General features: G+C 37.9%; 1 pseudogene; it reads left to right on the top strand.

The window, feature by feature from the left end:
• Window positions 1-11,583: 11,583 nt before the first annotated feature.
• On the top strand, window positions 11,584-11,702 carry LOC128646173 (uncharacterized; annotated as a pseudogene).
• Window positions 11,703-13,399: the final 1,697 nt, after the last annotated feature.

Here is a 13,399-nt window from a genome sequence, read left to right as displayed (position 1 = left end):
GAAATGTAAAGTTTGATGAATGAAAGTGCCCCTGTTTTTAATAGGGTTTTTAAAAACCGGCACTGATTCATCAAACTTGACATTCATTTTAAGGAGCTGGATAATTAGATTAGTTCTCTCAAAATTGCAAAGTATAATACAGCAAGTAAAAAAACTGAACTGCAACTATGTTGCCAAATCCGCTGTGCAATTATAGGAGAGAATATAGTATCAATTTTACAATCCTGGATAACATGATACTTATATAGCAGCACAATGACTATCTGAGCCACATTAGCAATAACAAATTGTATATATTCCAAGGTGCAAACAGCATACCATACTGAACCAATTGCTACTGGAGCTTACAGAATTGTCCTGAGGGTTTGAAGGAATGTGCGCTATAATAGTAATGTATTCGCTATACTGCACTGGTTAGTAACGATATTATTATCAGTTATTTGTAGAGGGCCAACAGATTCTGCAGCGCTATAAACATAGGCGGAATACAAGCAAACATTTATAGGGATCAGATGGGTAGAGGGCCCTGCCAAGAGATCGCACTGTTGTAGTCGGCTCTAAAGAAAGTGATCTTCAAATAGCATGGCTCTTAGTCTTACATGCTAAGGGGGTTCAAGGGGATAGAAATGGAGGAGAGGAAACGATATAAAGAAAGGTTAATGTAGGTTGTATGCATCCCTGGACAGTAGAGTCTTTAGGGAGCTCTTGAAGTTTTCAAAGCTAGGGGAGAGTCTTGTGGAACGAGGCAGAAAGTTCCACAAGATGGGAGCCAGTCTGGAGAGGTCCTGTAAGTGGGAGTGTGAGGAGGTAACAAGAGACGAGTCACAAACAAAAGGAGCAGCACCACCAGTATCTTAGAATGGATTTATTCAGCTTAAACAGCCAGACCAAAAAATAAGTTTCGAATCTAGTCCTTAATTATGTATGAATATACCTGAGATCCTCACGCCTTAAAAACCCCCTACCCACCTGACCTACCTATAGTCCTAACACTAGGTGCAATTACATATATTGTATTCACTAAACAGAATATTTAATTACAGCAACACAATGTCCATTAGGCTAAAAGGGGGCAAGACATTTCTCATATTACAAAATACAGATCATCATCATAGATATATATATATTACAAATATAAATACACACATTAGACTTAGTGAAAGTTCAAACTCTCTATTCATTCCCTTGGGATACATAGTCCCAAGCTTACTAATCCAAAATGTCTCCTTAACTTTCAGAATTTTAGACCTATCTCCTAGGAATTTTAACATGTTCTAAAATGTGAAACTTGAGTTGGCTCAGGTTGTGACCAGCAGATTAAAAATGATTGGCAGCAGGTGCATCTTATTTCTTGGTCCTAATGTTACTCTTATGTTGATTTATGCGCTCGCGGACAGTGGGGGTGGTCTCCCCCACATACCCAAGCCCACATGGGCACTTAATATAATAGTAAAATCAGTATTACAGGTGAAATGGCCTCTAATCTCATATTTCTTTCCTGTACTAGAGTGACAAAAAGACAGCCCTTTAATAATGCTATTGCAATTGGAGCAGCTAAGACAAGGAAAGCTGCCAAAATTCTTTTTACCGATATAGCTTTGTATCTTTCTGTTAGGACCAATATCTGCACGCACCAGCTCATCCCTGAGATTCCTACCCCTCCTATAGGCCGGCATTGGAAAAACTTCTAAATTCCTTAACATCAGGATTACATGTCTGCAATATATGCCAATATTTGTAAAAAAGTAATGCGGATGTTATTACTTAATTGGGAATATTGGCTGACAAACACCAGCCTATCTGTTTTTTTTCTTTGTATTTCCCCCAATATCTATTTGTTCAAGTAGGGATTGCCTTGGAGTTTCTAGAAAATTATCTTTTTTTTATTTTATTATTAATTAATTCAGATGGCTAACCCCTATCCTTAAAATGATCACCCATCTCCATAAGCCTCTGTTTAACTGGACCAGTTTCAGATACAATACGCATAACTCGCAAGAGTTGGCTCCTAGGGAGAGATCTAATTAAGGAAGGGGGTGGGCACTAGAATAATGTTGAAGAGTGTTACAGTCTGTATCTTTCTTATGTAGATCAACTACAAGACCATGAGTACCCTTTAATACCCTGGTATCCAACAAGACCACCCTCTCCTCGCTATATACCAATTTAAGTTGCAGAGTTCAAATCACTCACAAATTTCTCCAGGGTTCCAATGTCGCCCAGCCACGTGCCAAAAATATCTATATATCGCCACCTGGTGGCGCCATACAAAATGTGAGTTGGTTTCTTCATAGCTCCAACTCCTCTTACATTACTTGTAGCGTCGCCCCCCCCCCCCCCGGCATCTGCCGGCGGCTCTTGGTCGGATTCCCCCGACAAGGATTCTGAAGAGGAGCCCTGCACACTGGATCGTCCACTCGCTCCACGCGCCCGACGGCGTCTGAAACTGGAAATGCCTCCGGGCCTTCCGGGAGAGTCTCCAGACCAACGATAGACAGTTCCGGACGTATAGCTATCCTCGTCCCTGGCAAACTTTTTCTTCTTACGGTCCTGGATCACACTCCTCAGCTCACTTATCTGCCCATCAAGAGTTGAAGTAAGTTTTTCCATTTCTTCTAATGATAAATTCCTGTCTCAAGACACTGATGCGTTAATTTTGGCTCTCAATTTCACCTTGAATGTATTCAACAGTTAACACTATCAGGTCGAATGAGCACTTATTTAAAATAATTTCAAATTTCTTGCAGTATTCCACATTCTCCTTCATCAGGGTAGGACGTGTACTCATGCGGAGCCTCCTACGGATACGTTTTACCCTATGATATTTGGCTAGGGTCACAGCATGCAATTCACTAGCAACAAGTTTCTTGCTGATAGATTGGGACGGTGTGGACTTTAAAAAAAATCTCTGGAGCCATGAATCAAGGTGGTAATTTGTGCCGCCTCCATATCAGAATATCCAAAAGTCTTAGGCTCTGTAATAGTTTTATCCTGTTCCATAGTGACTCATTACAAAGGAAACAATAATAATATACAGTCCAACATCTTCCAGCACCTGAGCTCCTAGGGTAAAGCACAATACCCCAAGAGTAATCACAAACAAAAGGATTTTGGACTGTAACAAGAGAGGAGGAGAGTAGGAGGTCATGAGCAGAGCGAAGGGAATGGGAGGGAGAGTATCTGTAGACAAGGTCTGAGATATAGGTGGGAGCAGTGCAGTTGAGGGCTTTGTATGTCAAAGTGAGAATTTTGTGTTTAATCCTAGAGGCAATAGGAAGCCAGTGAAGGGATTGGCAGAGAGGTGCAGCAGATCAAGAGCGAAGTGTAAGGAAGATGAGCCTGGCAGATGCATTCATTATGGATTGTAAAGGAGCTAGGCGGCAGCTGGGGAGACCAGAGAGGACAGAGTTGCAGTAATCAAGGCGCGAAAGGATAAGAGAGTGGGTTAAAATCTTAGTTGTGTCTTGTGTAAGGAAATGTCTAATTTTATGAGATGTTTTTAAGGTGGAAGCGGCAGGATTTAGCCAAGGACTGAATGTGAGGAGTGAAAGAAAGATCTGAGTCAATTGTGACCCCAAGACATCAGGCATGCGGGGTAGGTGTAATGATGGAGTTGTTGACAGTTGGGGTGGAGATTTTGGAAGGAGGAGGGAAAATAAGGAGCTCAGTTTTGGAGAGATTTAGCTTGAGGACATCCAGGAAGAGATGTGAGAAAGACAGTGACACAAGTGTGCAAGGAAGGAGATAGGTCTGGTGCAGCGAAATAGATTTGGGTGTTGTCTGCATATAAATGATATTGGAACCCGTGGGACTTTATTAGGGAACCTAATGATGATGTGTAGATTGAAAAGAGAAGGGGACAGAGCCTTGCGGTACCCCAGAAAGTGGTGATGGGGCAGAGGAGGCTACACTAAAGGTACGGTTTGACAGGTAGAAAGAGAACCATGAGAGGGCTGTGTCACAAATACTGAAGGATTGGAGGGTTTGGAGCAAAAGAGGGTGGTCAACAGTATCAAAGGCTACGGACAGATCAAAGAGGATAAGCAGAGAGAAGTGGCCTTTTGATTTTTCTGTAAGTAGGTCATTGGTAACCTTAACTTTTTCACGTCTCTGTGGAGTTATGGGGACGAAATCCGGATTGCAGTGGGTCAAGGAGGGAGTTTAATGTAAGGAAATGGTATAGGCGTGCATATACTAGCTTTTCGAGAAGCTTTGAGGCAAGAGGGAGTATGGAAATAGGGCAGTAGTTGGCTGGGGAGGTTGGCTCAAGAGATGTTTTTTTTGAGGATAAGTGTAACCAGTGCATGTTTCAGAGATGAGGGAAATATACCGGTGCTGATAGGGAGGTTGAAAATTTGTGTGAGTATAGGGATAAGGGTAGAAGAGAGGGATGGGAGCGGCTTTGAGGGGATAGTGAGCCCCTAACACCGCCGCCATCTACCTTACCTACCCCCTAAAGTGAGCCCCTAACACCGCCGCCATCTACCTTACCTACCCCCTAAAGTGAGCCCCTACCCCGCTGCTATTTTAAAATTATTAACCCCTAATCTAATCCCCCTACCCCCCTACCCCCCTACCCCGCCGCCAGCTATATTAAATTATTTAATCCCTGAAATACTAAACTATCCCTACCACTAAACCTAAGTCTAACCCTACAAATAGCCCTGAAAAGGGCTTTTTGCGTGGCATTGCCCCAAAGTAACAGCTCTTTTGCCAGCCCTTAAAAGGGCTTTTTGCGGGGCATGCCCCAAAGTAACAGCTCTTTTGCCAGCCCTTAAAAGGGCTTTTGGCGGGGCTTTGTCACAAAGTAACAGCTCTTTTGCCAGCCCTTAAAAGGGCTTTTGGTGGGGCTTTGTCACAAAGTAAACTGCTCTTTTGCCTACAATCTACATCCCCCTACACCGCGGCCACCTATAATAAATGTATTAACCCCTAATCTAATCCCCCTACACCGCCGCCAGCTATATTAACTATATTAACCCTAATTATATTAGGGTTAATATAGTTAATATAGTTATTATATTATATATATTAACTATATTAACCCTAATTATATTAGGGTTCATATAGTTAATATCGTTATTATAATTATATATATATTAAGTATAATAACCCTATCTAACTCTAACATCCTAACTAAACTCTTATTAAAATAAATCTAATATTAATATTATTAATTAAAATATTCCTATTTAAATCTAAATACTTACCTATAAAATAAACCCTAAGATAGCTACAATATAATTAATAATTACATTATAGCTATGTTAGGGTTTATATTTATTTTACAGGTAAATAGTTAATTATTTTAACTAGGTATAATAGCTATTAAATAGTTATGAACTATTTAATAGCTACCTAGTTAAAATAATTACCCAATTACCTGTAAAATAAATCCTAACCTAAAGTTCAAGTTCAATCCGATTGGCTGAACCAATCAGCCAATCGGATTGAACTTGAATCTGATTGGCTGATTCAATCAGCCAATCAGATTTTTCTAACTTAATTCCGATTGGCTGATAGAATCCTATCAGCCAATCGGAATTCGGCGGGCGCCATCTTGGATGACGTCATTTAAAGGTACCTCATTCGTCGTTCAGTCGTCGGCCGGGATGGATGCTCCGCGGTGGCGGAGCGAAGAAAGAAGATTGAAGATGCCGCTTCATGGAAGATGCTGCCGGAAGGAAGAAGACTTTGCTGCCGCTTGGAGGAAGACGTCGCCGGAGGAAGAATTCTTCTTTGCCGCTTGGAGGAAGACATCGCCCGGATCGGATGAGGAGTTCGGCCCGGTGTGGTGAAGACAAGGTAGGGAGATCTTCAGGGGGGTAGTGTTAGGCTTTTTTAAGGGGGGTTTGGGTGGGTTTAGAATAGGGGTATGTGGGTGGTGGGTTGTAATGGGGGGGTATTGTATATGTTTTTAAATGCAAAAGAGCTGAATTCTTTGGGGCATGCCCCACAAAAGGCCCTTTTAAGGGCTGGTAAGGTAAAGAGCTTTGAACTTTTTTTAATTTAGAATAGGGCAGGGAATTTTTTTTATTTTGGGGGGCTTTATTATTTCATTAGGGGGCTTAGAATAGGTGTAATTAGCTTAAAAATCTTGTAATCTTTTTTTTATTTCTTTTTAATTTAGTGTTTGTTTTTTTTTGTAATTTAGTTTAGTTAATTTAATTGTATTTTTAGATAGATATTTGTAGTTTATTTAATTTATTGATAGTGTAGGTGTATTTGTAACTTAGGTTAGGATTTATTTTACAGGTAATTGGGTAATTATTTGAACTAGGTAGATATTAAATAGGTAATAACTATTTAATAGCTATTAGACCTAGTTAAAATAATTAACAATTTACTTGTAAAATAAATATTAACCCTAACATAGCTACAATGTAATTATTAATTATATTGTAGCTATCTTAGGGTTTATTTTATAGGTAAGTATTTAGATTTAAATAGGAATATTTTAGTTTATAATATGAATTAGATTAATTTAATATAAATTTAGTTAGGGGTGTTAGGGTTAGATAGAGTTAATATAGTTAATATAAATACTATAGTAACTATATTAACTATATTAACCCTAATATAATTAGGGTTAATATAGTTAATATATATAATGTAATACCTATATTAACTATAATATACTTAGGGTTAATATAGATAATATAGCTGGCGGCGGGGTAGGTAGATTAAATTAGGGGTTAATAATTTTAATATAGATGGCGGCGGTGTAAGGGGCTTACATTAGGGGTTAATAATATTAATATAGCTGGCGGCGGTATAGGGGGATTAGATTAGTGGTTAATAATTTTTATATAGGTGGCGGCGGTGTAAGGGGTCAGATTAGGGGATAGATAAGGTAGATGGCGGCGGTTTTAGGGGTTCACATTAGGCGATAGATAAGGTAGATTGTGGCGGTTTTAGGGGCTCACAGTAGGGGGTTAGTTTATGTAGATGACGGCGGGGTCCGGGAGCGGCGGTTTAGGGGTTAATAACTTTATTAGGGATTTCGGGGGGGGGGGGATCGCGGTTGACAGGTAGCTAGACATTGCGCATGCGTTAGGTGTTAGGTTTCTTTTCTACTTAGTTTAGGTAGTTACGGGGCTCCAATAGTCAGCGTAAGGCTTCTTACGGCTGCTTTTTGTGGCGAGGTGAAAATGGAGTAAGATTTCTCCATTTTCGCCACGTAAGTCCTTACGCTGCATATTGGATACCAAACTGCGCTGGTTTGGTATACCTGCCTATGGCCCAAAAAACTACGGGCGACGGCAGAAATATACGGGCGTAACTTCTAGGTTACGCCGTATATGTGATACCAAACCAGTGTAAATATTGGCGTCGCCGGCTTTTGCGGGCGACGATTTTTATCGGATCGACCCCATGGTTTTGCAAGCCTCTTTCCCTGTGCCCTTCTCAGAGCTCAGGCAGTGCAGGCATACTTTATGTTATTATCAACGAGTGTAGAGCCTATTTAAGTCCCATCCTTGACTTACATAGCTAGCTATACTATAGTCTAACGTTAACATATATCTGCCCCTAGATCTTATAGAATAGGGCTGAGAGCCAAGGTTTTATTACAATTTATATTTATTGTTTTATTTAGTCTGCAAGAGTTTATTGCTCATTTGTTAGGTTTTCTTATAGCTTGAGTCAGACTATCTGACTTACCTCGGTAGCTCCAACTAGTTAGGATTACCTAAGTTTAGGGCTCATAGTCCAATTACATTATCTCTATAATCTGGTCTACCTGTATGCTACCATGACAACAGAAAAAGTGACTTTATATGTTCTTTGTGTATATTTCTCACTGATGCTTATAACACGATTTAGTGTATATGTTTCATTATCTGTTGCTTTTTCTACATGCATGCATGCATAAGGGTCTACTTTTGAAGCTATGCATTATATCGATAGGGTTTACTATATAGGGTGTTAACCTCGCACTAGATTATATATCATGATTTTGTAATATCACTCTTATTTTGCCTATCTAAGAAGGTGTACCAGGCAATTTAACCTATATTTAAATGTTACACCTTCTTCCAAAATTATATGTGAAGTTACAGTGGTGATGCCTGCCTGATCTACTTATTTACATGATTATGCATTTAGCAGTTACTTATTTACTGTTTCTATTTATGATGTTCATATTATTACTTAAAATTTTATTTGTTAAGGGGTCCAATATCAGCTAGATCCTAAGACGTTATTCTGCATACCCATATACCAATATGACATTGGAAGGGGAGTACATATGTGTCTATATTGTGTCTGATAGGACTTTTATATATACGCCACGTTCCCTCATGGAGTTTATAATGTTACTGCGCTGTCAGCGGCCGAGATGGCGCAGTCTAGAACTTATTTCAATTTTAAGTGAGGAATCTCTATGATGCGAATATTTTTACCTGCTCTAGACTGTGTATATATATATATATATATATATATATATATCAACCACTAAGGTTATCCCTATAGCCTTTTTATGGATTATTTGTCGCACTGTATATTCATATTTGTACCACCATATCATATAATTAATGGATATCACTTATTCCCTCCTACAACGCTACGTGACAATCAGAACATCCATTACTCAAAGTTAATAGGAGTCATTAGCTACCTTATGCTGCAATTTATTAAGACACATATACCCACTTAACACTTTAAGTTGCACTCATATATAGATTCTTGTTGTTATGTTTGTTAGTAATTGATAGACCCTATAAGATGATGTCCTAAATGCTGATTGTTAAAATGTACTACTTTATATACAAACATTTGAGAGGCAGTCATGTTGGCCCTCATATCTCCTACAAAGAGATTATTAGAGCTGGTTTACTGTTCAACCATTTTAGCAATGTTTAGCCCAACTGCCACCTAAACATACCCATCTGTAGCTATAGATGGGTTTTTGATATTAGTGTCCTAAATAGATGCTTGAGCTGCAGCTGCAGTTCCAATTGTAAATTCTATGTTGCAAGAATTATATACCAGATTTTAGATCATGCCTGGATACGGCTGATGACATCAGTTTATTTGATTTTACTCATATTCTATATTACTAGGCTCCGCCCCCCCTTTTTGGAGCTTATTTATTAAGCTAAGGACACAGATCCCATCGATGACCCCTTAAAAAAATACATAAGAGTCCTTCATTATGGTTATGGTTGATAAACCTTTCTATGATGTAGGTATATGTTTATAGTCTGGAGGACCCAGAAAGGGCCCTATACAATAATCCCTCCCCCCATACTCTATTCACTTATCTTTGTACCATTCTAGCAACAAGGGCTTATATTTGACCCAATATGTTATTGAATTTAATAAGAAGATACAGATGTGAGGACCTAAAAAGGGGTCCTATATACCAGAAACTTTAAAATCTGAGGTTGATTCACAGGTTTATTAACCACTTAGATTACATTACATTTCTTGGAATTGCTTATGGTTATTAGTTTCTCATTTTCTGTAATGTTTACATGCCTCCTATTTTTGATGTAACGCTCTGTGTATAAACAGTGATGTATACTTTTCTAAACTGCCCCCACTGGCTGGAGGCCTATGTATGTGGTTACTATGTATTACTTTATCTTTCACCTCAATAAAAATCTTAAAAAAAGAGGTCATGTATAGAAGTGAGCTTGTTGCAAAGAGAGCGAGAGTTCCAGAGCGCACAATGAAAGGGGTAGTGGCTTTAGATGCAAGAGGAATGTGAGTAAGGTTACCAGAGTTTTGTTTCTGAGTCTATGGAATGGTACACATGGATGTGCATGGCTAGGAAGTTCTTGGGGACCAGGATTAGGGGAGATGTCACCAGCAACTAGTATAAGTAAGAGGGAGAGTGACATGAGATGAGATACAGATTTGCAGTTATGAGCCTGTTTTTGAGGCAAGGTGCAAGGGGGAGAGAGAGTGTTTAGGAATAGATAAAGTTCATGAGTACAAAAGTAAGGTGAGTTTAAGAGAGATGGGCTAATGAACAGTGCAGGTGGTGAGGGGGAAGGAGTAATTGAATAAAGTAGTTTGTTATAGAGACAAGAGGTAGCAAAAAGGAATATGAAGATATTGAGCATTTTCACAAAAGTGGGAACCAATTAAAGATATAAGACACAGTATTACAGCAGCACTTGCATAAGGAAACAATGAGATACATGAAACACAATATAGCGATAAAAATACTTAGAGAACCCTCCTAGTATGAAATACCTATGTACTCATGAGATTCCATTACTCAGACTGATATGAAATGTAAAAGTGTTGTCAACACATATAAAGTGGTATATCTCTTAAAGGGACACTGAACCCAAATGTTTTCTTTTGTGATTCAGATAGAGCATGCAATTTAAGCAACTTTCTAATTTACTCCTATTATCAATTTTTCTTTGTTCTCTTCCTATCTGTACTTGAAAGAAGGGCATCTAAGCTAAAAAAAATGTTCAGGACCCTGGACAGCACTTGTGTCTGGTGGGTGAATATATCCACCAATCAGCAAGAACAACCCAGGTTGTTCACCAAAAATGGGCCGGCATCTAAACTTAAATTCTTGCATTTTAACTAAAGATACCAAGAGAATGAAGAAAATGTGATAATATGAGTAAATTAGAAAGTTGCTTAAGATTGCATACTCTATCTGAATCACAAAAGAAAAAAATTGGGTTCTGTGTCCCTTTAAGCTAATGGTACAACTCAAAGGACTAGGATATAGATATACAAGTATGCAACAGGGAAGCGCTAAGGTAACCCCTTAATGGGGATTAAAAAAGCTTAAGGTGGAATCAAAAGGTAGTTAAAATATGTAGATATTTAATCAGATAACATAATACCAATTTATACATATGACATGATTGTCGTTATAAAAGGCAGTGTTAAAAAAACTATAAAAAACAATAATCACAATAGTGTCTGCAAATCTTCTAAAATCGCAATAGATAAATGCTGAAAAATATAGAAATGCATTTGAAAATCATAGTGTGTCTGAACATTTTAGAATAACACACAATAGCAATCCAATAGGGCTAGAGATCAAGATATTAGAATGGATACCACCAAATAAACTTGATCATAATAGACTATTAAAACTTAGAAGAAGATAAACCTTTTGGATATATACTTTAAAAGCCTACATCCAGAGGGTCTAAATATTGATCTTGACATTCAGGCATTCTTGATTTAAAATTCTTTGTGTGAATGTTCTATAGTGTAAATAAGGATATATAAATGCTTGAAGTCATAATTTAAGGTATTATATACTTGTAAATACACTAACATATACCTTGACTTATAAATATGTCATGATATTAAACATTAGATCAATTTTAATAATTATTATAATGTGTTTTATTATGGTTTTAAAATACGATATTATCAGATACAATATATCTTCCTAGTTTGTATTTATATTTAATAATTATTATCACAATAGGAACGATCATGGGTCAAGATGAATAATGTAGGTTTTTAGCTTTTATAGTTTTTTTTTTTTTTTTTTACTTTATTACTATTAAAATCATAATAATGAGGATGAATCATAATTTTAAAAACAAAATTTGTTCAGAGACTAACATTATAGAACATATAAAATATATAGCCTACTGCCACACTTCCCTGAATGTACCCAATCCTGTCTGATCTTGGAAGCTAAGCAGGGTCAGGCCTGGTCAATACCTGGATAGGAGACTGCCTGGGAATATTAGGTACGGTAGGCCATCTTAGTATCTGAATTTATTATTATATATTTATTTTAACTCAAAATATAGTATAATATATATGTATGCTTTTAAATGTTAAATTAGCGATTTCATGGTTTGAATGTTTATGTATTATTATGATGCACTTTTTATAGTCTTTTAGGAATATGAAAATTTATTATTGTATATATTTATGTGTTTGCAAAAATTGGCAATAACATACATTCAAATCATTGGGTATTTAAGGAGGTTACAACCCACCAATTATAGATCAACCTCTTAAGAAAGTTCCCACGTTAGGGAACAAAATGGCCGTTGAGTAGATCTTTAATCACCCAAGGGTGAAAACAGCAGACACTGCACAGCTGAAGACTCCCTTCACACACAGGAATTCAGAGCTGTATGCAGGATCCCACTGTGGAGCAACACAGCACCAAGCTAAAAGGAATTTTTGTCTGATATGCTTTCTGTAATGTGGTGAAAGTCCTAAATCCATTTAGAATCCATGAAAGTCCAAAAATAAAAATCCAAAATGACAGTCAAAAATAGTCCAATATAATCAAATAGATTTATGTAGATTTATGTCCCAAAATTTATATCCAATATGTGTCCAAGTTGATATGTCCAAGTTGATATGTATAGGAAAAAAATCCGTAAAAATTTAAAAATGTGAGGAGTGAAAAAATATGTGATGTGATGAGAAAAAAAAAGAAAAAAAATGGAATGAAAAAATGTGAACAAAAGATACTAGGATCAGTTTTGAGAAAGGTCCTAGTTGAGGACCGAAATGCATAGACACTACTGATTTCTCCTACATTGGTGTGTCCGGTCCACGGCTTCATCCTTACTTGTGGGATATTCTCATTCCCTACAGGAAATGGCAAAGAGAGCACACAGCAAAGCTGTCCATATAGCCCCCCCTCTGGCTCCGCCCCCCAGTCATTCTCTTTGCCGCTCTGTACAAGTAGCATCTCCACGGGGATGGTAAAGAGTATGTGGTGTTAGTTGTAGTTTTATTTCTTATATCAAGAGTTTGTTATTTTAAAATAGTGCCGGTTTGTACTATTTACTCTACAACAGAAAGTGATGAAGATTTCTGTTAAAAGAGGAGTATGATTTTAGCACCAGTAACTAAAATCCATTGCTGTTCCCACGCAGGACTGTTGAAACCAGAGAACTTCAGTTGGGGGGAACAGTTTGCAGGCTTATCTGCTTCAGGTATGATCAGTCACTTTTCTAACAAGACCTAGTAATGCTATAAGACTGTCAGTTTTCCCTTCTGGGATAGGTAAGCCATTTTCTTAGACTCAGTAACAGAATTAAGGCTTACAACTTGGGCTCTATGCTGGTTGACACTATTATGGGCTAAGTCGTTTGGTTTTTATCATGTTTAGGTGACATTTGGAGTGTTTTGCAAACTTTGAAACACTTTTGGGGAACTTTATTTGCGCCTGGCAGCCGTTTAGACACCTAATCTTGTCAGAAAGGCCCCTTCACTATGGAATGCAGAGGGAGGAGGCCTCATTTTCGCGCCTCAGTTGTGCAGTTACTTTTCACTAGGCAGGTCATGCAGCTTCACGTGGAAGGTCCAGAGGCTTAGGAAAGGACTTCAGAGAGGCTTATTACTGTTGTGAATAACCCCTAAGGAAGGTAAACGCCGCAGCAAAGACTGTGGCAGGGACTGTAGTGTGTTTTAAACCGTTTAATTGTTATTT

This window comes from Bombina bombina, chromosome 1, assembly GCF_027579735.1.
Source record: "Bombina bombina isolate aBomBom1 chromosome 1, aBomBom1.pri, whole genome shotgun sequence".
Lineage (NCBI taxonomy): Eukaryota > Metazoa > Chordata > Amphibia > Anura > Bombinatoridae > Bombina > Bombina bombina.
Note: the sequence above shows the minus strand (reverse complement) of the source record. Positions and strands in the feature narration are given on the sequence as shown.